The 27,538-nt window shown below is 39.9% G+C and overlaps 1 protein-coding gene across 1 annotated transcript in view; it reads left to right on the plus strand.

Annotated features, from left to right (window-relative positions):
- The first annotated feature begins 6,240 nt into the window (after positions 1-6,240).
- Map3k2 (mitogen-activated protein kinase kinase kinase 2) overlaps positions 6,241-27,538 on the plus strand; it is a 63,392-nt gene continuing 42,094 nt past the window's right edge. Inside the window, exon 1 of the mRNA XM_051202308.1 lies at positions 6,241-6,318. The gene's annotated coding sequence lies outside the window, so the exon portion shown is untranslated. The remainder of the gene's footprint in view (positions 6,319-27,538) is intronic.

Genomic DNA, 27,538 nt, shown 5'->3' on the forward strand with positions numbered 1-27,538 from the left:
CAGGCCACACTACAGCTCCCATGACAAGATTCTTCTCCTGGTTATTTATTTATTTATGTCTGGCTTTTAGTTTTTCTTTTAAGTTTTGTTTCGTTTTGGGGGAGAAATACTGGGTCAAAGAAGAACTAAAACCCAGCAGAGCAAATTTCAAAACTTGTAGCTTCAAGGCTGATGTCAAAGGGCTTAGGTGACTCTGCCTCTCCAGCTTTCCCGCCTGTAACATACTTCTCTCCTAGGCTGGCTCCACTCTTTGGCTGTAGCCTTCATTAGCAGACATTCCATGCCTCTGGCACCTTGAGCATCTTGGGCTCTCCAGTGCAATCCAGGCTTCACTTTTACAGCTTCACAAAATGGCCTCTCAGGGCTGCCATGCAGAGGCTAGCTTGCCACATGGTGCAAAGACTCACACCTTAACCTCAGAGGAAGATTCCATGACATCTTTACTCCTGCACCCTTCATGACTCTAAAGCCAAAGCCATGTGAACAACATTGCTGCATCTGGCTGCCCGCTGGCTTTCTTGAATCAGTAGGAACTGAAAATTCCTTAGGCCTTTCACTTTCACAAGATGATAGCTTATCTGGGTAGAGTCTTTCCTGAGGGCAACATTTCTACCCCCAATTCCATTTCAGATCTGGTCTCTCCTTAATTTCCTTTCAGCACAAGCCTGAAATCCAGCTACATTTTTGTTTTTCGAGACAGGGGTTCTCTGTGGCTTTGGTGGCTGTCCTGGAACTAGCTCAGTAGACCAGGCTGGCTTCAAACTCACAGAGATCTACCTGTTTCTGCCCCCTGAGTGCTGGGACTAAAAGTGTGTGCCACCACTGCCCAGCCAACATTACATTTTCTGATTCTCTTTTTCTCTTCAAACTGTACTTGTTCTTTTTCTTCTTCTGGTAGTAAAGCATAAGATTGATTACTAATAACAGTGAAAATAGGGTATGTTAGGGTATCTTGAAATCTCTTCTGCCAAAGAAATTAATCCATTATGTTCCAGTTTAGTTTCAGGGGAAAATTTTAGAACAAATGCAGAAACCAGCCACAGTCTTCGCCAAGATGTCACAAGAACATTCTTTAGCCCAGTTGTTAATATTGTTCTCTACTGACACTTGGAATTGGGCATCCATAGTTTACATTGCTCAGTCCTACTGACTCCCACACTCACACTAGCATTGCTCATTAAGCCCTGCTTACAGAATTCAATCATTTTTCTAGTTCAAAGTCCCCCAGAGTCTTCCATATTCTTCCAAAACTCTGCATGGTCGGGCTTATCATAGCAATACCCTACTCCTGGTACCAACTTCCACATTAGTTTCTTTTCTATTGCTGTGACAAAACACTATGACCAAGGCAACTTATAAATGAAGTGTTTAATTAGACTTACATTTCAGATGGTTGGAGTCCATGGTGACAGAGTGAAAGCATTGCAGTAAGAGAAGTTGAGGGCTTACATTTCAAATAATGGGGGGGGGTCACATGTCACATAATAATCAGGGGGCAGAGAGAACATTGGGGATAGCATACCTCTTTTGAAACCTCAAAGCCTCCCTCAGTGACACATGTATTTCAACAAGGCCACACCTTCTGATCTTTTTCAAATAAACAGTTCCTCCAACTGGAGATCCAGTATTCAAACATCTGAGCCTACTGGGGTCATTCTCATTCAGATCCCACAGATCCCAAGCTCACCTAGCAAGCACACCTAGCAAGCGCACTTGGCCAAGATGGTTTCAGTCTTTAATTTCTGACTCATCCCATAGTGGTGACTCATCCCATTGGTTGGAGCTTGACTTCATAACCTTACAAAATTGGTTAATTGGCACAAAGAGGAAAAGAAGTTCCAGGAAATATGAGTCATTGCCAGGCTAAGTACCTTTGACAGAAAAAAAAAAGGCAACATAATTACTTTAATAGAACATGACTTTCTCTAAAATTTCCCTCTTCTTTACAGTTTTTTCAAACATAGACAGCATATGTTGATCATCTGAAGATTCTAGAAAGAGTAAATTATTTAAAAATATTAAATTGTATGTTTATGGATGTTTTGCCTGAATGCACGCTTGATGGAGGTGGAGACCAGAACAGGACATTAGGTTCCCTGGACCTGGGATTACACATGGTTGTGAGCTGCCGGGTGGATACTGGGAGCTGAACTCTGGGTACTCTGGAAAAGTGGCAAATTCTCTTAGCCTCTAAGCCACCTCTCCAGCTCCAGAGTAAATTGTTATTATGGTATGTGATGTTCTAAGCATGTTTAAGGTGAATTTGCCTTAACCTTAGAGTCATTTAAGAACCAGATCTGAGACCAGGGTCCCCAAAGTACTTTTGGCATACCTGGTCTCTGGCAAGGAGGAGGTTTCCAAGAGACCTAAGGACATTTTTGGCGTTTGGCTAACAGAGAAACTGGCTACTTTTCTTTAACTGTCCAATTTATCTAGCCAATACCTACCTCTTCTTTTAATGGCCTGCAAGAGTCATTATAGAATGGCTGATGTGGCTTCTTCCAGATGAATTTAGGGTGTTAGTGTGCCAGTTTTGGGGTACCCCTCCAGCTGGTGTATTTAAACTGTTAGATGTAGAGAGAAAAGGAAGCTGTTGCTTGGTGTCTGGAAAAAGATGTGAGAAGGAAGTAAAGGGAAGAGTTACTAGCCTATGTGAAAATCCAGAGAAGACAGAGAAGGAGGTGTGTCCAAATCAAGGCAAACTTCTTGATGGATGCACATTCTTCTGCTGGCCCCTTCTCATTTTCCAGAGAGGCTGGACTCAACAGTAAACCAGGACTGGCACTTTGATAGCAGAGTGGCTAAGAATCACAGTGGGTGGTCCCTCTCAGATAGCTTCTAGAGAGGCAGACAGAAACAATGTAAATAATGATTTAAATTTAATTTAGTTGATTATTTAAATTATTTGATTTTTAGGTTAAAATAATTGTAGGTAAGTCTCCTTCTAGGAAGCACTGTAGTCTTTTTGTTTAAAAATAAGATTCACTCTACTAATATTTTGTGACAATAAAGCAGGTGCCACCTGCTCTGGGAATAGTCATAATAGATTTGCTGTAGGTCATTTAACCATTGCAGCCTGTGGGGCACCTAGTCAGTCTTTCCATATCCAGCCTCCACGCTTTCAAGGACAGAATCTGAAGGTCCTGTGAACATAAGGCATAGTAATCTGATGGAGTTCTGTAACTAAGTTGTCTTTGACAGAATATTATTTAGACAAACATAGCTTAATTATAAAAACTCTGTTTTCAATTTTATTAATATTTAATAACACTGGGGGTCAAGTGTAGCACCTTGCAAAGGGCTTTATCAATCAAGCACACCCTCAGATTTATTAAGCCTTTAAAAGCACAGTGGGTGGTTTGAATGAAAATGTCTTCCATAGGCTCTGGCATTTGAACATTTGGTTCCTAGTTACTGATGGTGTGGGGGACTTAGGAGTTGCGGCCTTGCTGGGGGATGTGTGCCACTGGGAGAGGTTTTGAGAATTTAAAGAAAGTATTTGAATTTGTTGTATCTGCTTCATGCTTGCAGTTTAAGGTGTGATCTTTCAGTTGCTGGTCCAGCCACCAAACCTTCCATGCTTCCTGGATGTGATAGTAATGGACTCATCCCCTTAGAGCTGTAAGCTCAAATAAACTTTTCCTTTTATAAGTTGCCTTGGCAATGGTAATAGAAAAGTAACTAACCCAGGTGATATCTTTGGCTTTGTAGCAAAAGAGGACATCAGAAAGAGATTCAATACACAGCATTCTCTCTTGCTAGCTAGAGAGGGGTAGGAACGCAAGTGGCTTAATCTAGAACCACAAGGAATTGAATTCTGCTAATATCATTGATAAGGGACGAAAACTTCCTGCAGGGCTTTCAAATGGGAATTCAGTCCCGTTATCTCTTAATTTTAGCCTGTGACACTTTAAGGACCATTTGGGACATTCCTGGTGGAAGACTCTCAGCTCAACACTGTGAACTAATTTACAGGTATTAAATGAAGTCATCAACCCAGTTTTTTCTTTTTTAGTATCTCTCTCTCTCTTTTTAAAATGTGATCTCTCTATGTAACTCTGGCTGGTCTTGAACTCTCCTTGAGTAGCTGGGATACAGGTATATGACAGCACCTCTGGCAGTCTGTGGTAACTTGTCATACAGCAATAGAAAACTCAGGTATCATGCCTCTTGTCTGAAACCTTCCCCTACTTCTTCAGGCACCCCTGTGACATCTTCCTTTTTACTGTGTGTCACAGGCTATCTCTGTCACAGTTCAAGTCATCCCGTGTCATAATTATCTCATCTTTTCTTTTTCTTAAATGTATTTTATGAATATGGGTGTTGCCAGTGTGCACGTTTGTGTACCACATGCATGCCTGGTGCTCACACAGATCAGAAGGAAGTGTGTCACTACCTAGGACTGTGGTTACAGGCAACTGTGAGCCACCACGTGGGTACTGGGAATTGATACTGGCTTCTTTGCAAGAGTAGCCAGCTCTCTTATCTGCTGAACCATCTCTCCAGCCTCCACAAATTTTGTATGTTTGAGACAGGATCTTACTATTCAACTCAGGCCAGCCTCGAACTTGTTACATAGCATAGGTTGGTCTTCAATTCCGAAGGATCCTGCCACTATAGCCTCTATAACGCTGGAGCTATAAGTGTGTGCCACCACACTTGAACTTAAATTTGTAATCACATATACTAAAATAACCAAAGAATTTAAGATTTAATGTCTAAGAGGAAAAATCACCCATATATAACACCTCACCTTGGATTTGTGGGATCGAATTTAGGCTGACATGACCTTTAACCGCTGAGCCATATCTCTGGTCCCCAAAAAGATTTCATTTGTTTTATGCATACATAACTTGAAAAGTCCCACTTTTTAAGCAAATGGAATTAAACTGATTTCCTACTTAGCTCTATATGTTTGGGGCAAATATCCTTCTTTTCCCACAGTTGATATCTCTGGAAGGAGATTCACAGTTTTAATAGAAGTCAACCTTGGCTCCCTGGAGCCTGTGGTCAGGCCAGCTCCTTGACAGTTTGGGTCTTTTCTTATACGTACCCGGGTTTTGTGTGTCAGCTACCATCTCTCTCAAGTCAGAAGCTGAAATGGAAAGGTGATCTGCTGGAAGCGGGAAAGGGGATCAGATAACCAAGAAGGAATGGTACAGGAAATCTGAAGGGGGATACTGGAGGCGAGGTGGGGCGGAGGTGTTTTGCGGGTCTGAGTCCAGTAAAAACATCAGGGTGCAGGTTAATTTGTATTTTATCTCTTGGGCCAAGGAAGACTTTGGTGAGAGGGATTTCACTATCTTTTGGTCCGGGGGTGGGGGGAATGGGGTGGTGGTGGTGTGTGATGGCAAGTCGTCTCCGGTAAACTGGAAAAACAATAACGTACTAGGCCAGCCAGAAAACGCTTAAAATTTCGCTTGCGACCAAGATGGTGGTTTGCGGTCAGGACGGTGATTGCTAAAGTCCTTTAAAAACTTGTGACATCTGTAGACGCGGACGGTAGCCAGGACTGGGAGACAGTCCCCGCCCCTCCGCGAGGTCTCCGCGATGTGGCTCCTTGCTCACCGAGGGGGAAAACCCTTAACTGCGCGTCTCCGACGGTGCACGCTTTGCGCATGCGCGGAACGCAATGCCTCCGCTGCGTGCGCACCCCGTGTGAAGCCTGGGAACGTCGCGCCGTCGGAGCCCGGCCTGAGTGGGCGGAGCCGGGTGTGCGGCGGCGAACCGGCACTGCGCAGGCGCCTGCTCTCTCGCCTCAGCCGGGCGCGCGGATGCGGCGGGTTCCGCTCCCGGCGGGCCGAGGGGTTGCGCGCACACGAGCGAGCCGCCGTGACGTGCTCCGCCGTGCTACGCCAGACATCACGGGTCTCTGTGTAGTGGCGGCCCGGCTGCTCTCAGCCGCATCGCCTGACGAGGGTGGCGCGGCGTTCGCGGCTCGCGCAGCCGGCGACAAAGACGACCCACGGCGGACGATCCCGTGGCAGAGTCGCCGCTTCCGCTTCGCTGCTTCTCCGGCCGCCGGTGACGCGGGCCGGTGGCTTCCTCCTCATCGGCCCAGCTTACCCCGCGGGCCCCGGGGCTGCAGCGATCCTGAAGCGGTAAAGAGGCCCCGGGCTGCGCGCCCGCTGCCCCATGAGAAGCAGGCTGGGCCTGGTCCCCGGCCCGCGCCCGGTTTCTCCTGCCACCCGTCGGGCCTCGGGGTCCCCGTGAGGCGCCGCTCCTGGGGGGGCGCGGTGACAGGCCGTGCGGGGGCGGAGGGGCCAGCTCGGTGGCCTCCTCTCGGCCCTCGGCTCCGTGATCCCCGCCCAGCGGACGGTAAGTACTTCTGGCTCAGCGTGCGACTGGGCCCAGGGACGGGAATTCCATTGCAGGGGGTCGGGGATGGGGGACAGCCCTGCTGGGCTAGGGCTGACCTTAGACCTCCAGGTCAGTGCGGTGTGGGCTGGGAAGCTGTCAGACTCGTACTCCGCGGGAATTTTGTTCAAACCAGAAGGTTGCAACTAGCCGATAGCAGGGAAGCAGGGACCGACGTGCTTTTAGCCACAAAAAAGAAAAAAAAAAGTGCTCTTTTTTGGGTGGTCGGTGTGGTAGGTTAGTGATGAAGGTTGTTTTCCTTTAACTTGGAGTGGTCAGCCAGCTCTCGAGATGCACATACTTTGCTCTCTGTAATTGTATGTCAACTCGTCTCTTCTTCCCAGTCCCCCGCCCCCCCGCAAGACGATTATGTAGTTTGTCAACTTTAAAAATAAAAAATTGAGGCTCAGCGAGATAAAGGTTTAACTTCCCAAGGTCATGCAAGTGGTCATCGAGGAAGTTCTTAGTTCACATAGGTAGATACGTTTCTGTGAGGACTGTGTTTCTCTGTCTTGCAAAAATAAGTATAGACTGAGATTGGCTGGAGAGTTTGTCCCTGTTTGTAAGTTCTAAGCACCTAGCTAGATAACGTCTACACTTTTTGACTTACATTGTTGGATGACTTGTTCCCAGTCAATTTAAGTTTCGAAGACATTATTTGTGAAGAAGTGGCTCTGAGCATCCTTTTATGTGTTAGGACTGTAGAGAAAACGTATACCATCTTAATTGAACAGAAGAAATATACTTGATAAAACTTCATATTTCTTGAGGTTATGTTTTATTTTTGCATGTTGTTGAGATATATGGGGAACTCGCAGGCTATTTTCTTTGCAAACTTTGTTTCAGTATTTCAGAGTTTAATGTCAAAAGTCAGTGTGTAGAATATAACAGAAAGTAGCCATTTGTTATCGTGGTTTATGTGTCTATATAAAATGCTGCTAACCAAGTTAATAAGCTGACAGAAAATTCTCATTTTAGTATCATACTGTAGTGTTAGATTACTGAGTAAGCAGGGTTGGAGCTCTCTGTACAGAAGAAAATGCTGATAAATTACTTTTAGTAATTGAAGCTTCATGTAACTACAAATGCTCCATTATAGTACTCACATTTCACTAGTGTATTACACCTTGAAGGAAACTTGTAGTTAACTGTGCTTGTAATAACCTATAGGAAAGACATTTACAGAGTTAAGAGGTGAATGGCTTAAGACGTGTTTCCTACTACAGTTACCGATGTATCTGTTGGGGCATGGTGGCAATTTCCTTTATTCCAGTGCTTGGGAGAAACACAGGTGGATCTCTGTGAGTTTGAGGCTAGATTAGTCTACATAGGAGTTCCAGGACAGCTAGGGCTAAATAGGGAAGCCTTTTCTCCTAAAAAAGAAAGAAAGAAAGATATTTGGGTCTATGGTAAATGACTACAGTGGTGGTTCTAGCCTGTTCTTCAATCATCTTTTAAGAATTAAGTTTTATGTGCTTGGGTGATTTACTTGCATACTGAACCATATGGGTACTTGGTGCCTGCAGAAGCCATAAGAGGGTGTTGGATTCTTTGAAATTTGAGTTACAGATCATTGTAAGCCATTGTATGGGTGCTGAGAATCTAATCCAGGTTTACTGGTAGAGCAGCCAGTGCTCTTAACCACAGAACCATCTCATCAACTCCTATGCAGTCATTTCACATACAAATTGTTGTAATGTGATCCTCCTTTCCTTGCAAGCTCACATGTGAATTCATTGTAATAATCTTGTGTTGGTCAATAGATGGAAAGAATTGTAAAGTATCCTGGGTGGCTGCTATATTAATTAAAATCTGATTTTGTGGATTTTTAAGATTTTTAGTGATGAATTTAAAGTATTACCTGTTTAGTGATGAATTCAAAGTACACTTGTGAATTGGAAAAGAAACTTGGCATGAGAAAAACTGGAAGAATCCATAACTGCCTTTTCCTGTCATGAGTACTTAGTAAAGAAGTTTGCTTAAATTTTAGGCAGTCAGTATTTGTTGCATAGGAGTATCCAGAAATATGGAGTTGAAGAATTGTAAGTTGTGGGTTGGGAGGAGCGATGTGTGTAGCTCACTGGTTGGGAAAATGCTTTGAGAGCACAGGGCCCAGTGCTTAAACCCTACCACTAAAAGCACAAGAGAAAACAAAAATTGTGGTTTTGAACTTTACTCTTATATTCACATTTCATAATGATTGTGTAAGTAAGCATTTGTGAATAAAGGATGAATGAACTTCTGCTAACGAGGCATATTAACTACATTTAGAGAAGGACCTCATTTTTATTAAGCCAGATATAAATAAGTAATATAAAAAAATCAAATTTATTTTTCAATGAATTTAGTATTTGATTGTTTTAATGGTTTCATAGTAAGATTTCCTTAAGTAGAACATTCTTTCATTAAAAATATTACTTAACTCTTGAAACAATTTTGAAGGTTTTTACATATATTTTTGTAGATCAAGATGGTCTATGTACACAGAAATGAAAAGCTTAACTGTTATTTTTAAAATGCTTTTGTAGTATATCTATATATCTACACACCTATACATGCATACTTAGAAGAAATGCTAACATAATTTTGTCTTGGATCCTTGTGTTCATTTTGAATATTGGTTGAATATTGGTACCATGGTTCCTCATGGTACATATTTGCATTGTGATATTTATTGAATTGTTGCTTTTGTTATTACTTACCTTAGATTTTTGTTTATTACTATTTTAAAAATTATGTATACAGTGCAGTTCAGACCCCTTTGAAGCTGAGTACCAGGCAGTTCTGTACCACTTGATGTGGATGCTGGAGCAAAGTCAGCTTCTCCGCAAGAGTGCTACTTGCTTGTAATGGCTGAGCTGTCTCTCCAGCCCCAAGATTTGCTTTTCTTGTGTGTGTATATGACTTTCAACACATGGAAAGCTAGGAACAAAATATTTTTTTAGATTCCCTATTATAATTAGAAGATTGCTTTTCTTCCGTTTTGCTTTTTCATTGAAAATATTTTTACATCATTTTCCCTCTCCACTTTTCCATGCCTCTCCCTCCCTCATTTATAGTCTTTTCTTTAATCGTCATTGTTAACATACATCAGACTGGTTTTCCTTTACTTTTTCTTTTTTGTTTGTTTTTTCAAGACAGGATTTCTCTGTGTAGCTCTGACTGTCTTGAACCTTGATCTGTAGAGCAGACTGGCCTTGAACTCAGAGAACCACTATGGTCTGGCTAGACTGACTTTTTTATATGTGCTTATCAGTTGTCTGTCTGAAATTTGTAGTACCCTAAATTTAAAAAGCTGTATATAGCTCATAAATTTTGGATTTTTTTTTTTTCTAAAGATAATTCTACCCTGGACATAATGCCACTTTGTATACACCTGTCTCTACCATCATTCTAACCAAATGCACTGTAATCATTTATGTTCTCCAGTGGGAAGTTAGCAATTCAAGGACAGAAGTAGTGTTTTGTTGATTTTGGTACCCACAAATCTAGCACAAGTAAACAGTAAAGGCTTCCTTTTTTCAATGTTTAAAGACTACTTAAAAGACATGAGTACCCCAAATCATTGCAGTATACAGTAGTTTTTTGTCTAATTTTCTGAGTTTCATTTTTCTCTTGTTCGATTTAATATGATTTTATGTAGCTGTATAGGTACTGATGTAAGTACTACTTTAAGTAACTTAATTCAGCTAATCCCTACACTAGCTCAGTGAGCTAGCAACCATTTTTATGTAAAGTTCTTTCCCCAGTCAAGGAGCTTTTGGCAGTTGATGGCTGCTGAGGGAGGGAGAGTCCATTTTCTCTAGGGATGTGGTCCCTGAGGTTAACCATGTCCCTGTAGATGGTTCTACAGCCATGCACATACAGGCAGCCATGTGTGAACTTAGTTAAAAAGCAAGACGAAACACATGAAGTTGGGAGGGGAAAGTGATAATGGGGATAGAGAAGAAATTGGAGGGGGAGGAATTTCATCAAAATACAGAAGTGCATGTATGAAATTCTCAAACAATGGTGTGTTGAAGCAAGAGTATGGCTTGGATGAGAAATGCTCCCATAGTCTCGGGCATTTGAATGCTTGGTCACCAGCTGGTAACACTAAATAAAGCCTTGCCCTACTTCTAGTGCTCTTTCTGCTTCGTGATGCCAGTTGATATAAGTGCTCAGTTTCCTGCTCTGGCTTCCATGCTTGCTGCCATGCTGTGTTGCTATGACAGACTCTTACCCTCTAGTACCTTAAGCCAAATAAATCTTCCTTCTGTAAGTTTCTTTGGTCATGGTGTTTTATCACAGCAACAGAAAAGTAACTAATATAAAAGTTGATTAAACTGGAGAGTGACCATGTCTGTTTCTGGAGAAAGTGGAAGAGTTTGGAATTCTGGATTAGAAAAGCAGTTGAATCAGAGTTTAAAGGGTTGTCCTAGAAGAAACTTGGAAGACAGTAGTGCTGAGAGTGTTTGACCTATGGAGATCCAGCTCAAGTGGTTTCAGAGAGGAACAATATTAGCAACCAGGCTAGAGGCCATTCCTATGAAATTTTGGCAGTCTGGCTGCCTTCTGCCCTTATCCTAAGAACTTGCCCAAGGCTAAATTAAAAAGTAATGGGCTAATTTCTCTGACATAGAGAATTTCAAGGCAGTGTGATACTGAATCTGAAGGGTTGTTATTAATGACTGTTAGGCAGATCCTCAGTGGAAAGAAAACAAGTGGGAAAGAAAGAAACACGGAGTGTTCAGTTTTAAGAGAAAGAATACCACTAAACTGAATTTTGTTTCAAGGCTTGTGCTGAAAGAGATACAGAGATTAAGATCAAGGTTTAGGAGAATCTTAAGCATTGGAATAAAAGGAGCCCCCCCCCCCGCCCCAGGCAAGACCTCCCCCCAGCTTTAAACATGGGAAAGAGTCTAAGGCATTAGCTGCTCCTAGACAGCAACTAAAACAGTGCTGTTAATGTAATGTGGTTCAAGAGACCAGGCTCCATCTCAAGCTGGCAGCAGAACTTGGAAGTGTTACCCGTTTGCTGCTGGCTCTAGAGACATGAAGGATGCAAGAGTGAAAGTGTTGTGGATTCCTCCTGTTTCAGAGAGCTGCTGAGGCTAGGCAATGCATGGGGAGAGCCTCTGCATGAAGGCCATGAGAAGAGCAAGGGGCTGTGAGAGGCCATTGTTGTCAGGTGTGAAAGTGATGCCTGGCTTGCTGTGGAGAACTCAAGACTTTGGAGATAACAGAGTCATGGGATTTCTGTAAAGGAGAGCTTCATACAGGAAGTCGGAGCAGCCTAAGTAGGGAGATGGTACTGTTTAAGCTTTTTTGTTGGTATTTGTTCTGCTGGGTTCTGGTCTTGCTTTGTTCCAATATTTTTTTTTCTTCCATTCTTCCTTTTTGGAGTAATAATGTTTATTCTGTGCCACTGTATGTTGGAAGTATATAATTTGTTTTCTGATTTCACAGAAGGTTACAATTAAGACATTGCCTTGAGTAGTGGTTCTCAACTTTCCTAATGCTGTGACTCTTTAATATAGTTCCTCATGTTGTGGTGACCCCAACTATAAAATTATTTTTGTTGTTAACTGTAATTTTGCTACTGTTATAAGTTGTAATTGTCTTAGAGTTTCTATTACTGTGAAGAGACACCATGACCATGGCAAATTCTATAAAGGAAAACATTTAATTGTGGTTGGCTTACAGTTTCAGAGGTTTAGTTCATTATTATGGAGGGAACCAGATATGGTATTGGAGAAATAGCTGAGAGTTCTACATCTGGATCAGTAGGCAACAGGAAGTGAATGGCTTGAGCATCTGAGACCTCAAAGCTCTCCTGAGTGACAACCTTCCTCCAACAAGGCCACACCTGCTCCAAAAAGGCCACATGTAATATGGGACTCTCTATGGGATTATAGGAATCATTCCTTTTTGTTTGTTTGTTTTTATGTTTTTTTGAGACAGGGTTTCTCCGTACCTTTGGAGCCATTCCTCAAACTTGTTCTGTAGACCAGCATAGGACCAGCCCAGACCCCCTGAATGTGGGTCTCAGTTAAAGGCCTAGGCACTCTATGGGACCTCTGACAGTGGAACCAGGATGTATCCCTGGTGCATGAAAGGACTTTGGGAGCACATTGCCTTTGGAGGGATACTCCCTTAGCCTAGAGACATGGGGGAGGGCCTAGGCCCTGCCCCAAATGATGTGACAGACTTTGATGATACCTTCCTGGAAGACCTCACCCTCCCTGGGGAGTTGATGGGGAATGGGAGGGGGGGTGTTGGGGCATGGGAGGATGGGAGGGAACTGATATTGATATGTAAAATGAGAAAATAAAACAAAAAAATAGAAAAAAAAAAAAAGAATATCCCTTCCCTCACAGGTGTGTCCCAACTGCCTGGGTTTTAGTTGATTCCAGTTGTAGTCAAGTTGAGAACTAACAGTAGGGATCACAAGACTGAAAGACTAAATGCATTTTGCCTTTGATACAACAATGAGGCTGTTGGGACCCAGGGAAGGGAATATGGTGATTTGAATGAGAAATGACCCTTACAGTCTTGAGTATTCAAACAGTTAATGGTGGTGCTCTTTGGGGTCATGTTTTGCTGGAGGAAGTATGTAATTGGATGTGGACTTTCAGAGTTTTAGTCCTCATCCTGCTTCTACTTTGTTCTCACTGTTTTGTGCTTATGGTTGACGATGTGAGCTCCCAGTTTCTTCTGGTTGCCAGGTTTGCTGCTTCTTCCATTCTTTCCCACCGTTGGATCCGTAAGCCTAAATAAATTCTTCCTTTTGTAAGTTTCCTTGGTCATGGTGTTTATCCCAACAGCAGAAAAGTAGCTAATACAGAATCTTTCAGGTATATGCCTAGGGGTGATGTAGCTGGGTTATTTGGTAGTGCTATTTTTAGTTTCTTAAGAAACTTCATATTAATTTCCATAGTGGCTACACATTTACATTCCCATTAGCAGTATGTAAAGATTCCTCTCAACCCACACATCCTTACCATCATTGGTTGTCAGTCCCTGACATCTCCTTTTGGCTGACAGTTTTCTGACTTGGGTGAAATGTAATCTCAAAGGAGTTTTAATTGCATTTGAACCCTTTCAAATATTTATTGGTTGTTTGTATTTCTTCTTTAGAGAGCTATCTGTTAATTTAATAGCCCATTTTTTGCATGGATGATAGCCATGTTTTGGTGTTTGTTACAGTTCTTTATATAGTCTAGGTATTAGATCCCTGTCCAGTGGGTAGTTGGCAAAGACTTTTTCTATACTACTGACTCCCCCCCCCCCACCTCCCATGATTGTTTGCTTTGCAGAATTTTTTTTTTTTTTTTTGTTTTGTAAACTGCATTTGACAACTCTTTGGGTTACTTTCTGTGCTATTATAGTCCTTTTCAGAAAGCCCTTACATCTAGCTATGTCTTTTTTTTTTGTTTTTGTTTTTCAAGACAGGGTTTCTCTGTATTGCTTTGTAGCCTTTCCTGGAACGCTCGCTGTAGACCAGGCTGGCCTTGAACTCACAAGATCCTCCTGCCTCCCGAGTGCTTGGATTAAAGTTGTGCGCCACCAACACCCAGCTATGTCTTGAAATGTTTTTCTAAAACAGTTTCAAATCTTCAGGTCTTAAGGTCTTTTGATCTATTAGAATTAATTTTTGTGCAAGGTTGAGAGAAATACAGACCTAATTTCATTTTTAGCAACAATAAAAGGTACCTGAACTAAGTAACAAAATAAATTCAAAATTTAGCACATAATACATCTGAAATGTTTCTGGTAGTGCTGCTGTCCTTATCACGTTAGGAGAGACCACATTACAACCTAATTTCTGAACATACAACATGTGCTTTCACACTATGTAATACCAGCGAATACTGTCTGGATTTAGATGCTAGAGAATAGTATAATAAGAATTGTGGTGTTTTTAACTGTACATACAAATTTTCTCTTATAGAAGCATAAAGTAAGTACTTGCTGTGTAAGCATGAAGACCTGAGTCAGTGCCCGGAACCTGTGTTAAGAGTTGGGTGTGGTGGCCCTGAGAAGTCCTGGAGTGGAGTGGGGGATCTATGAGGCTCTTGACCAGCTAGCCTAGACTGCATGGCATGTTCCAAATCCATGAGAGATCCTGTCTTAGAAAATGAGGTGGAGACTCATGAGGAATGATCAGCCACACACATGCCATTTGATCTGCTGAGTTGAATTTCATTGAAAAAAATTGTTGAATGAATTTTAGCTTTGGATTAAGGCAATATTTCTAGCAGCTTCTGAAAGGGCCCTCAGTGTACTACTGCCATTATGCATTGCATGTTTATATGAAGTGGCACTCTGAATATTGATAACACAAAATCAGCTTGATTCTTTTTAGCCTGCCGCATGAAATACTCAATCAGTTCTTAAAAGCATTTTATAAATATGAAATGTAAAACTGAGCAAGTGCAACAAATTTCACGAAATGTGTATTTGCTTTCTTCTTTATTAAATGTTAAGATTACATTTCTTCCAAAGAATTATTTTAAAATAAAAATCTGGGAGGCAAGGTGGTTCCTCAGGTAAAGGGGTTTTACTCTGTGTAAGCCTGGTGATCCATGTTTGATTCCTGGAACACTTGTACAAGTGGAAGGAGAAAACAGACTCCACAGTGTCTGTTGACTTCCAGAAACAAGTGATTGTATGCGTGTGCCTACACACATACTCTCAGACACAAAGTAATAATGAAATAATTTAAAAATCCATTTAAAGTAAAGTTATTACAGTTACCAGTACATGTTTAATTTATGTGTCTCTTTTGTATACCTGGTTGTTTAAAATTCTCAGGTGAAAAAGGGCTGTGAGTGGAAAATGTTTAATCACCTGTGAAATAAATTATATTAATTGCTTTCTGTTTAGATTGAAACAGGTGATGCTAATCTCATTTTCTTACTAGATTAAAACAAAACAAAACTCCCAAAATGTTCGCAATAATCTTATGGTCAGATGCTAGGCAGGTGTTGTGTGACATGATTTCATGGGGAGATGCAACATGCATCTACTCACCCCAAGACAGGGAATCCATGACAGACTAAAGTATGGATCACACCAAAGTACAACTTGGTGAACCACTAAGTTTTATTTTTGGGGGTTACTTACAGGAATATGGGTGAAGGGTTACTTAAAGGATCAGAAATGACTGAAAGACAGCTGCATCACCTAAGTTCACCCCAGCATGTGCAACAGCTCACAAAAGCTGCAGTTAGAGAGTGTCATTTAGAAGTGACTTAGTAGATCTAACCTTCTTCCAGGATCAGGTCGGGTCCCAAGAGTCTTTTCTGCGGTTTGGCTTTGGCTGAAAGTGACTCTTCAACAGTTTTTGTTGCTTACTTGGGGAGGGAGGAACCTAGTCATTCTAGTCAGTTTCAGGTACTTCCTGAAGCTATTTTGAGTTGTTTACCTTCAATTTTAAGTAGCTTCCCTGGGAGATAGAGTTTTTTTAATCCCTCAGAAAACTGCAGGTAGGAAGCCTGCACACAGTCTTAAATCTGCTGTTTATTAGAACTGTGAGGAACCAGACTCAATGTCTGGCTGTTTTAGTGTTTTACTACAGAGCTTCCTGACTTCCGGATTCATAAAAATGCATTTGCCTGGGAGTTCTTGTATAAAAGACCTGTTTAGTGTATGATTCTGAGACCCACAGCTTGATAAAATAGAAGAGAGGTAGTTGAACATGATAGTATGAGAATAGATTTGTTTCAAGATAGCACTTGGGAACAGCTTTATTTAATATAATTAATTGATCTGAATGAAATTTCTTAAAAGCATTACATACCTAGATGCCTTACTATGCTTGGTAGTGCAGAACTTTAGGTTCTCAGTGAATTCTTGAAAGAATTCATAGTCACCTATGAGGCCACCAAGAAGTACTGAATCCCAGAAAATCACACAGAATTGAATTATTCTCATCTTATGACTGGAGGAACCAAACTAGTGAAATACATTTCTGGAAATACTTTAGCCAAAAGTGAGGGATCTTTTAAGAAACAAAATAGTATTGGAGAATTACATGCAATCATTTATGCTCAATAGAAATTTCAAATTTTAGGGAGATACTTCGGTATCTACATTACTACATAAAAAGTGATTTTTGAGACAATTATCTACCAACATTTTTTTTTTTCTTAGACTTCATTGTATCCCTTTTCTGCCCTTCCATCTTAACCAGGACACAAAAGTGCCTCTAAGTGAATCTTGCATTATTTGCTAATCTTGCTTTTATTGATGCTTGTTAATCTGGTAGCGGCACTATCTGGTATTCTCACCATGAAGAACTGCTCTTTTTAAATAAGAGGATCAAGTAGGGGGAAGTGGCTTCTTTGGAAGCAAAAATGGATATTGCAGAAGTGATTTGATTGGAGGCAAGGGGGGAAGACCAAGTACCTTAAATTTGGATATGCAAAAATCTCAGAAGGGAAGGTTGCAGGTGTTTCTTTGCAGTAGAGTGGGAAGAGAATTGGTGCTTGCACCATGTGAGAGCTTTATCAAGGACATATAGATACTGTGATAAATGGAATAAAAGATTTAGGGAGACCAGAGATATGGTGGAATCTGTTTGCAACACTCACCTTTGTCTAATCATGTTTTTGAGAGTAATTTGCTCTATTGGCCAACTGTAACCTGGAATAGGATTCTGGGAAATGTAGTTTGAAGTAATCAAGTTGACCTAGTACAACTACAATAACAGTTAAGGGGTGGGCGGAATTCCACAGAGGAGGATGTTGAAGTTGTGGCTGTTTGTAATCTATGCCCATGACAATCTGATAAAGCCAATTGCTTAACCTTTCCACACCTGTTTCCTTATCTACTTTATGGGATTGTTGTGAAAAGTATTTAGCAGTGTCAGCATTTTAAGTATTGAAGCTCTGAGGCGAGCCATGTCCTGGCAGTTGGGAGCCACGGGATACCATAAAGTCACACTGCACAACAAACCTGACACAAGAGATTTATTAGGAAAGACAGAAGAGGTGGGCTGCCTCTGGTCGTGTAAGAAGCAATAGAGAACTGAGTGAGAGCATGCTTTATATAGGGTTTCTTGAGGATCATAACTTTCCAGGGGGAAATTTCCAGGATGAGATTGGTAGGATTTTGACTCAGGGATTGGTGGGTTTTCAAAATCCGGAAGTGAGTTTGGACTTTTTACTCTACAAGCATGATACACACTATGGTAATTAATAGCTTTTATTATTAGTAGTAATTACAAAGGTAATGGCAAGAAAGAAATAGGGCACATTTTGGAAATAGAGATGGAGATGGGATGAGTGGAGATGTAATGTGTAATGTATGGTTCATATTTTGAGGATATTACAATCCAACTGCAAGAACACTTGGAAAGGTGGGCTACAGAGATGGCAAGTGCTGTTATTGAGAGTAATTAGTATTGAGTGATGGTGTATGAACTGCTTAACATACTTACTGCCTGATGTTTCTAGATGGTAGTTCTTCCCCGCTGCCATTTATAGATATCTGACTCCCATATGCCATGACACACTGTTAGATAATGTTAAAAGAATTATCCTTATTTAACAAAAATAAACTGGAACAACCACTAACAAACTGGAATGTATGGTTTCTCTGCATATGTTAAAGTGGGAATCTTTAATATAAAACATTAAAAGCTCATAGCAAAAAAGTAAGCATTTAAATATGTATATAATTATGATGTCAGTAGTAAGGTTGGTATTTTAGAAATGAAGTCTATTTAAATGGCAATCTCACCTAATAGAAACAAGATATAAATAAAAAAAACCCCTCAGTTTGGCCAATAAAAATAAATTCCATATTCCATTTCAAAATAGAATGCAAAAGTGCTCAGAGTGGCAATAAAGTTAATTGAAAACTTTTCTGGGGTAGTGGTAGTGGTAGTGTATATACACAACAGTTTTATTTATTCACCCACAAAGAAAATTACATTTTTGCAGTAACTGGACTTGGAGACCGTCATCTTACGTGAAATAAGAAATAAGCTTGACTTAGACAAACATTGTCTATGGGAAACCATTTCTTGCGTGAATTGTAATGTGTTTAGGCTCTAGCAAGTCTTTTTTTTTTTTTTTGGTGGGGGTGGTCTATGGTGATGTTTATGATTTATTAAAGCCACTGGAGATCAAAATAGCAAAGCAGCTATACAAGCTAGACACACACCTTTAATCTCAAGACTCAGGATTAAGTGGCAGATGGAACTCTAAGTCCAAGACCACCCTGGGCTACCAGAGAGTGAATCAGAGCTTGTGAGTTTAACCCCAGGATTTGAGAGGAATAGAAGGTAGAGTCAGTCAGTCTCAGGATTATTCTCCTGAGGAGATACAGCAGTCTGAGTCTTGGTGAGAGCTCATGGAGAGAAGATCAGCCCTTTCAGGCTGAGGTAGAGGTAAGAGCTAGAGGCTGGCTTATTTGCTTTACTGATCTTCACCTTGAAGCTTGAACCCCAATATCTATCTCTGGGTCTTTTATTTATAGTGCCACAAGGGTCAGAGGATAGCTTGTGAGGATTGGTTCTCTCCTTCAGGTAGATTCTAAGGATTGAACTCAGGTCTTAAGGCTTGGTGTCAAGCACCTCTGACTACTGAATCAGTCATACTTTTTCATACTGGCCTGATTTTAGGATTTTAAAAAGATACTCTTTTAGAATTAAAGAAAAAAAAAACCATTAAATTTTGTAATTTAGTTTTTAAGATTTTCAGTAGGTTTTTTTTTTTTTTTTTTTTTTTTTTTGAGACAGGGTTTCTCTATGTAGCCCTGATTATCCTGGAACTTACTCTGTACACTAGGCTGACCTTGAATTCAGAGATTGATTTCCTGTCCCTACCCAGTGTTGGGATTAAAGGTTTGTGCCACTAGGCCTGGCTTCTTCTTCTTCTTCTTCTTCTTTTTTTTTTTTTTTTTTTTTGTCATTTTGCAGTACAGAAGAGTGTTGAGGGTGGTATAATGGTGTGCCAAAGACATGTATTTCTAGAACTAATAAATGAACTAAAGGCATATGGTTTGTGAGCCACCATGTGGTCGCTGGGAATTGAACTCAGGTGCTCTGGAAGAGCAGCCAATGCTCTTAACTACTGAGCCATCGCTCCAGCCCCTTATTTGGTATTATAGATTGAACTTAAAAGGTCTCAGCATGCTAAGTATAGTAATTACTTTTGATTCATTCATATTGTTCACTGTGTCAGTAGAGTGTCAGTAGATCGTTCTTACATATTGCTGAGTATTATTTATTCCATTGTGTAGAATTACTACAGATTTATCTCATTAATGATAGACAGTTTCACAGTCTCATAGCTAGCTAAAGTTAGTTGTTAAAAGCCCTCCCTTTTGTTTATTGGTATTTTATTATCATTACTGTTGCTATTACTCTTTTTACAAAGCCAGGGATTGCTAAACCGACCACTAAACCTCATCACCAGTTCTGCCATTGACTGATCTTTGTACTGTCTCTGTATTTCTGTGTTATTACATAATTGGAACTATACATTTCGACTTGTTTCTTTTACTTAGCAATATGCATTAAGAGTTCTTCTTATAGCTCTTTTTTTCCTAAGTAATACTCCTTTATTATTTACTTTTCCAATTGCTATGTTAAAACATCGTGACAAAAACAACGTAAGGAAAAAAGGTTTATCTTGGTTCACAATTCCAGGTCATAGTCCATCATGGCAGGGAGGTCATAGTGGCAGGATGTTGAGGAGACAGCTTGGTTATTTTGCATCTACAGTCAAGAAGCAGAGAGTGATGTATAGTAGCACTGAGAATTCTTTCTCCTTTTTATGCAATTTGGGCTCCTAGTCTGTGGAATGGTACTACCTAAATGACCATTGTTGTCATGGTGAGAAGCATGGCAATATGAAGGCAAACGTGATGCTGGAGAAGGAGCTGAGAGTTCTTTATCTTGATCCACAAGCAGCAGGAGACTGTGTACCACACTGGGCATATCTTGAATATGAAACCTCAAAGGCCACCCCTACAGTGACACAATTCCTCCAACAAGTTCTCACCTTGTAAAAGTGTCACTCCCTATGGGCAGAACATTCAAACACACAAGTCCATGGGAGCCATAACTATTCAAACCACCACACCATCTCAGTTAACTCAATAAAGATAATCCCTCATAGGCATGTTAGAGGCTAAGCTCATTTAGATAATCCCCCATTGTTTCTTAAGTGATCTAGATTCTGTTAATTTGACAGTATTATCACAAATCCATTGTGTGATGTGCTGTAGTTATTTTTTAAATTTCACTTAAAGATTGCATTCTTTAAATGTAATTTTTCTTTTTTCACCCATTTCATTTATTTTTATTTTATGTGTATGAATGTTTACCTGTATGTTTGTGTGTACCATGTGCCTGCAAAGGTCAGAAGAGGGCATCAGATCCTTTGGGAGTAGAGTTACAGATGGCTGTGAGTTTCCTTGTGGGTGCTGGGAATTGAGACTGAGTCCTATGGAAGAACAGTCCATGGTCTTAACCTCTGAGCTTCTGTTCAGTCACTAATTTTAAAATTTAAAGTTGTATTTGTTCATTTATTAACTAGCCTCAAACTTTTAAACTTGTGGCAATCTCAAGCCTCTTTAGTGCTGGGATAGCAGGTGTGTATCACTATGTCATCAAAAGCCCTCCCTTTTCCCCTTTCCCCTTCCCCCTTTCTACTCTGTGCTTTTTTGTTTTCTTAAATTTTATTTTATTTTATTTATTTTTTTGAGATAGGATCTCTCTATGTAGTTCTGGTTGTCTGGTTGTCCTGGAACTTGTTATGTAGAGCAGGTTGGCCCAGAGATCCTCCTGCCTCTGCTTCCTGAGAGCTGAGATTAAAGTTATGCACCACCATGCATGGCTTTTTTTTATTTCTTGGAAGTGATTCTGGGAATTAAATTTAGGATCTCATTCATTCTTGCTAAGCAAATGTTCTGCTATTGAACTATGTCCTCAGGTCAGTTGTGCAGACTCTTCCCAACACTTTGGGTCTTCAGTCTTTTGGAATCTTATGACTTTGACTTATATTTGCATTTGTATTATTGTAATGGCTAAAAATAATATCTCTTGTGTTTGATATCTATATGTAGTTGGATAATATATATTTACCTTTTGTATATCAAGTCTTTATTGGATCGTGTATTGGTTACTTTTCTATAAAAGAAAGTGTTTAATTGGATTACAGTTGAAGTGAAGACATAGCAGCTCTAAGTCTATTGATCTTTCTTATTCAAATTCCCATAGATTTGTCTTTGTGGGCTCTAAGAGGTATGCTTTCCAGAGGCAAGTGCTTTGGCATACTTAGGTTTGTTTATGTACATATTTTTTCTTTATATGTGGCGGTTGTGGGATGTTATCTTAAGATATGCCACATTTTATTCTGTGGAATATTTTTTTAATGATGCAAAGATGTGTGGCATTCTTTTTTGTTGCATTTGTTTAACTCTGTGAAACACCCAATTGGTTTAATAAAGAGCTTAATGGCCAACAGATAGGTAGGAGAAAGGATATGTGGGGCTGGCAGGCAGAGAGAGTAAAGAGAGAGGAAAAATCTGAGAAGAGAGGATGGGGTCAAAAGGAGAAAGGGAGGAGGACATCAGGGGGCCAGCCAGCCAGCTACACTGCAAGCCATGGAATAAGAAGTAAAGTACATAGAAAGATAAAAGCCCAAAGGCAAAAGATAGAATAATTTAAGACAAGAAAAGCTGGCAAGAAACAAGCCAAGCTAGGGCTGGACATTCATAAGAAAGAATAAGACTTTGTGTGTGTTTATTTGGGAGCTGAGTGGTGGGCTCCCCAAAGAGAAAAGAGCAAAGAGCAAAAGGAGTAAGACAACCTACATGTGGCCTTCTTATTTTATTTTTATGTATATGGGTGTTTTGTCTCCATGTATGTCTGCATGCCCGATGCTGTCAGAGGCCAGAAGAGGGCAGCAGATCCCATGGAATTGGAGTTAAAGATAGGTGTAAGCAACCATGTGGATGCTGGGAATCAAACTGGTGTCCTCAGGAAGAGCAGTCCTTGTCCTTAATTACTGAGCCATCTGTCCAGTTACATGACCATTGTTTACTGTCTCACTCTAGTGTGTTTCTGAGAGCACTTGCTTTTAATTTTAATGAACTTCAGTGCATATCTTTTAAGATGTTTTTGTTATTCAAAAAACAGTATTGGACCAGTTGTATAGCTAAGAGGTTAAAGACATTTGCTGCCAGTCCTCATCACCTGAATTCAATCCTCGAGACTTACATGGTGTTAGTTGTCTTCCACATGCATATGGTGGTACATGAGCCCTCATACACATAAACATTCAATGAATAAATACTTTAAAAAAAAAAAAAGGATATTATTAAGGAGCTAAACTGAAATCTTTGCCAAGCCATCAACTCCCCCCCACCCTAGAATTTAATGCCTTTTGCTCATTCAGGTTTACAAATAATCATGCATTCTATTTTATACATAGTATGTCCATTCTTAGTGGCACATAACTTAGATCCTAGCAGAGGCAGATCTCTGGGTTCAAGGCCTACATAGTCTGCATAGTGAGTTCTATGAGTACAATATGAGTACTGTGAGTACATAGTGAGTTCTAGGCTAGCTGGAACTATATAGTGAGACCTGCCTTATACAAACAATTCCCACAAAACCAAAATTAACCCGTTATGAGTAGGTTTTTCCGCCAGCTTGGTTCCACAGCTGCACCAGTTCCAAATAACACACAGAGATGCTGTATTAGATATAAAGCTGTAGGCCAGTTACTAGTTTCTTATCGGCTAGCTCTGTCTTAAATATTAACCCATTTCTATTAATCTAAGTATTTCCACGTGGTCTTACTTTACCGGAGACCCGACATTCTTCTCTCTCAGTCCTCTATCTTGAATCTCTTCCCTACTACTTTCTCTCTCCTCCTAGTCCCACCTATCTTGCTTTCCTATTGGCCAACAGTGCCACAAAGCCTGTTCTTCTACCATATGTAGAAAATATTATCCTTTTCCAATTGTATAATCTTAGCACCTTAAAAAAATTAGTTGACTATATCTTAAAAGTCTTGTTTTAGATGATGTATACTTTAAAAATATTTATTTTTAATTGTGTGTTTGGGGGCTTAACCATCAGTTTGTGGAAAGAAACAAACAGCTTTGGCAATGCCTGGGTTGTTTGGGGTTTCCACTTTGGCCAGCAGTGTAACTCATTCCTGATCCTGGAGGTTTTACTTGTTGGTGAGAGACTTTGTCTCTCCTGTTACTTGATGACTCTATTTAAGTTTCTTATATGTATATATTTTAAGAAGCTTCTACTGTCTAAGCTTTAAATGACCCCTGAAATGGCCCTTAGTTTTAGCTGTCTGCCCCTCTATTCCCTCCCTCACCTGTTGTGGAGTTTTCTTGTCCTGCCAAGGTCCTGCTACCCTTCTCAACCCCCAAATAAACACATGGTGACTTAACATTAATTATACACTGTTGACCAGTAGCTAGGGATTCTTATTGGCCAGCTCTGTCTGAATTATTAATTCATAACTACCAATCTATGTATTTCCACATGACCTTGGCTACTGGAGAATGCCTGGACCTGTTACTCCTTTGGCGCCCTGCATTGTGACTCTTTCTTGGTCTTCCTCTGCCTACCTTTCCAAGAATTCTTGTTCTGCCTATCTTCCTGCCTCATTGGCCAGTGTTTTATTTATCAACCAATAAAATAATGTATACGGAATGACATCCCCATTACTCACCCTTTGTTTCTTCCATTCTTCTGTTTAGTCCTCTCTTTCCAGTCCCCCATTCATCCATAACTATATATTCTATTTTTCTCCTTCCTTGAGATCCTTGCTTCTCTCTACCATAATCCCTTATGCTATACAGAACCTCTGTGGTAGTATGGAATGTAGCCTGCTTATTGAAGACTTAACAGCTAGCATCCACAAATAAGTAAATATATATACATATTTGTCTTTTTGGGTTTGAATTACCTCACTGAGGATTTTTTTAAACTTCATCTATTTACCTGCAAATTGCATGATTTCATTTTTTCTTAAACAGCTGAATAATATTCCATTGTGTAAATGTAACACATTTTCTTTATCCATTCATCTGTTGACAGACATCTAGTCTGCTTCCAGTCTCTGGTTATAAATGATTAGAGCAGCAATGAACATGGTTGAGCAGTAGTCTCTGCAATAGGATGTAGTCATTTGGGCCTGTGTCCAAGAGTGTTATAGCTAAGTCTTGATGTAGATCTATTCCCAGCTTTTTTTTTTTTTTGAAGGACTTTTTTTTATTTAATTTATTATTGTACATGTCGATCCCAGTTCCCCCTCCTCCCCTCCTCCCCTCCTTCCCTCCCTCCCTCCCTCCCTCCCTCCCTCTTACCCTCTCTGCCCTCTCACATGCACCCTAACCACCCTCCCCTCCCATCCCCCCACCCCATCCATTTGGGGTCATGTAGATCTGACAGTGGAGCCAGGATGTATCCCTGGTGCACAAAAGGACCTTGTGAACACATCCCCCTTAACCTAGAGACAGGAGAGAAGCCCTAGTCCCTATTCCCAGATTTTTAAGGAACATGCCACACTAATTTCTATAGTTACTGTACAAGTTTGCACTCCCACAGGCACTTGGTTGAGTGTTCTCCTTATTCCACACCCTCAACAGTATGAGTTGTCATTTGTTTTATTGATCTTGCCTATTCCAACTGCTTTAAAATGAAACCTCAAACTAGTTTTGATTTATACTTCCCTGATGACTAAGGATGTTGAAAACTTATTTAAGTACTTCTTAGCCATTTGTGTTTCATCTTTAGAGAATTCTCTGTTTAAATCTGAACCCTATTTATTTATTTATTTATTTATTTTTAGTTTTTTTGAGACAGGGTTTCTTTGTGTAGCTTTGTAGACCAGGATGGCCTCAAACTCACAGAGATTCATCTGCCTCTGCCTTCTGAATGCTGAGATTAAAGATGTGCAGCATCAGTTTCATGAGGTACCATTTATTTATTGTTGATCTTAGTGCTATGTTATCTGTGTTCTGTTCAGAAAGTCCTTCCCTGTACCAGTGAGTTCAAATACTATTCCCCACTTTCTCTTCTATCAGGTTGTATATCTGGTGCTATGTATTTGTCCTTATGAGGCCAGTGATCCATTTGGTCCTTGATCCATTTGGAGTTGAGTTTTGTGCGGGATAAGTATGGATCTGTTTGCATTCTTCTCTACACAACTGTTCAATTTTATACCCCAGTGTGTATTTCTGGCTTCTTATAAAGAATTGGGAGTCTGTAGGAGTGTAGACTTATATTAAATACCTTTGATCAACCTGTCTGTTTTTTATGCCAATACCATGCTGTTTTTACAACCTCTGTAGTACATTTTGACATCAGGGATAGTGATCTCTCCAGCAGTTCTTTTATTATTGAGGACTGTTTTAGTTATCTTTTATATTTTGTGTTTCCATATGAAGCTGAAAGGTGTCCTTTGAAGATCTGTGAAGAATTGTGTTAGAATTTTGTTGGGGATTGCTTTCAATCTGTAGATTGCTTTTGATAGGATGGACATTTTTACTATGTTGATCCTACCAATCCATGAGCATGGGAAATCTTTTCATCTTTTGATAATTTCTTCAATTTCTTTCTTCAGTGTCTTAAAGTTTCTGTCATACAAGTCTTTTACTTGCTTGGTTAGAGTTACTCCAAGATTTTTTTTTTTTTGAGGCTATTATGATGGGTATTGTTTGCCTGATTTCTTTCTCAGTCTGTTTAACATTTGTGTATAGCAGTGGTTCTCAACCTGTGGGTCAATACCCACAGGGGGGTTGTTGAATGACTCTTCACAGGGATTGCCTAAGACCATCCTACATACAAGATTATACCATTCTAACAGTCGCAAAATTACAGGTATGAAGTAGCAATGAAAATAAACGTGAGGAATTGTATTAAAGAATTGCAGCATTAGGAACGTTGAGAATCACTGGTGTATAGGAAGGTTATTACTGACTTTTGTGTATTAATTTTGAATCCTGCTACTTTGCTGAAAGTGCTTATCAGCTGTAGGAGTTTCCTGGTCGACTTTTTAGGCTCACTATCGTATCATCTACAAATAAAGGCACTTTGACTTTTTTCCTTCCTATTTGTATCCCCTTGGTCTCCTTCAGTTATCTTATTGCTCTAGTTAAGACTTTATATACTATATTGAATAGGTATGGAAGGAGTGAACAACCTTGTCTTTTCTTGATTTTAGTGGAAATGTTTTGAGTTTCTCTCCGTTTAAATTGATGTTGATTATGAGCTTGCTGTCAGTCACTATTATTACTTTGAGGTATATATGTTGTATCTCTAATCTGTCCAGGACTTTAATCATGAAGGGATGTTGGATTTTGTCAAAGGCCTTTTCTGCATCGAATGAGATGATCATGTGGTTTTTGTCTTTCAGTCTGTTTATATGGTGGATTACATTTATCAATTTATGTATATTGAAGAATCTCTGCATCTCTAGGATGGAGTTTACTTGATTGTGGTGGGAGACCTTTTTGATATGTTCTTGGATTTTGTTTGCATGTATTTTATTGTGAATTTTTACATCAGTGTTCATAAAGCAAATTAGTCTGTGATCCACTTTTTATGTTGGATCTTTGTGTGGTTTAGGTATAAGAGTAACTGGCCATGTAAAAAGTATTTGGCATTGTTCCTTTGGTTTCTGTTTTGTAGGATAATTTGAGGAATATTGAAAGTCTGGTAAAATTCTACTCTAAAACCATCTGGCCCAGGTTAGTTTTGTTTTGTTTTGTTTGTTTGGGAGAATTAATTACTTCTTCTATCTCATTAGTAGGGATTATAGGTCTGTTTAAATTGCTTAACTGATCTTGATTTAACTTTGGTAGATAGTCTATATGGAGAAAAATATTCATTTCTTTTAGATTTTTCCAATTAGGATGAGTACAGGTTTTAAAAGTATGTCCTTACAATTCTTTGGATTTCCTTATTGTGTATTGTTTCGTACCCCCTTTCACCTTTAATTTTGAATCTTCTTTCTCTGCCTTTGAGTTAATTTGGCTGAGGGTTTGTTCTTTTTGTTTTTCTAAAAGATACAAATCATTGTTTCATTGATACTTTGTACTTTTTGATTGTTCCCATTGATTTCAGCCTTGAGTTTGATTTCTACTTTATTGTTTTCTATTCCTTTTGGGAGTTACCCTTTTTTTTTTTTTTTTCTAGTATTTTCAGGTG

This window comes from Phodopus roborovskii, unplaced genomic scaffold (genome assembly GCF_943737965.1).
Source record: "Phodopus roborovskii unplaced genomic scaffold, PHOROB, whole genome shotgun sequence".
NCBI lineage: Eukaryota > Metazoa > Chordata > Mammalia > Rodentia > Cricetidae > Phodopus > Phodopus roborovskii.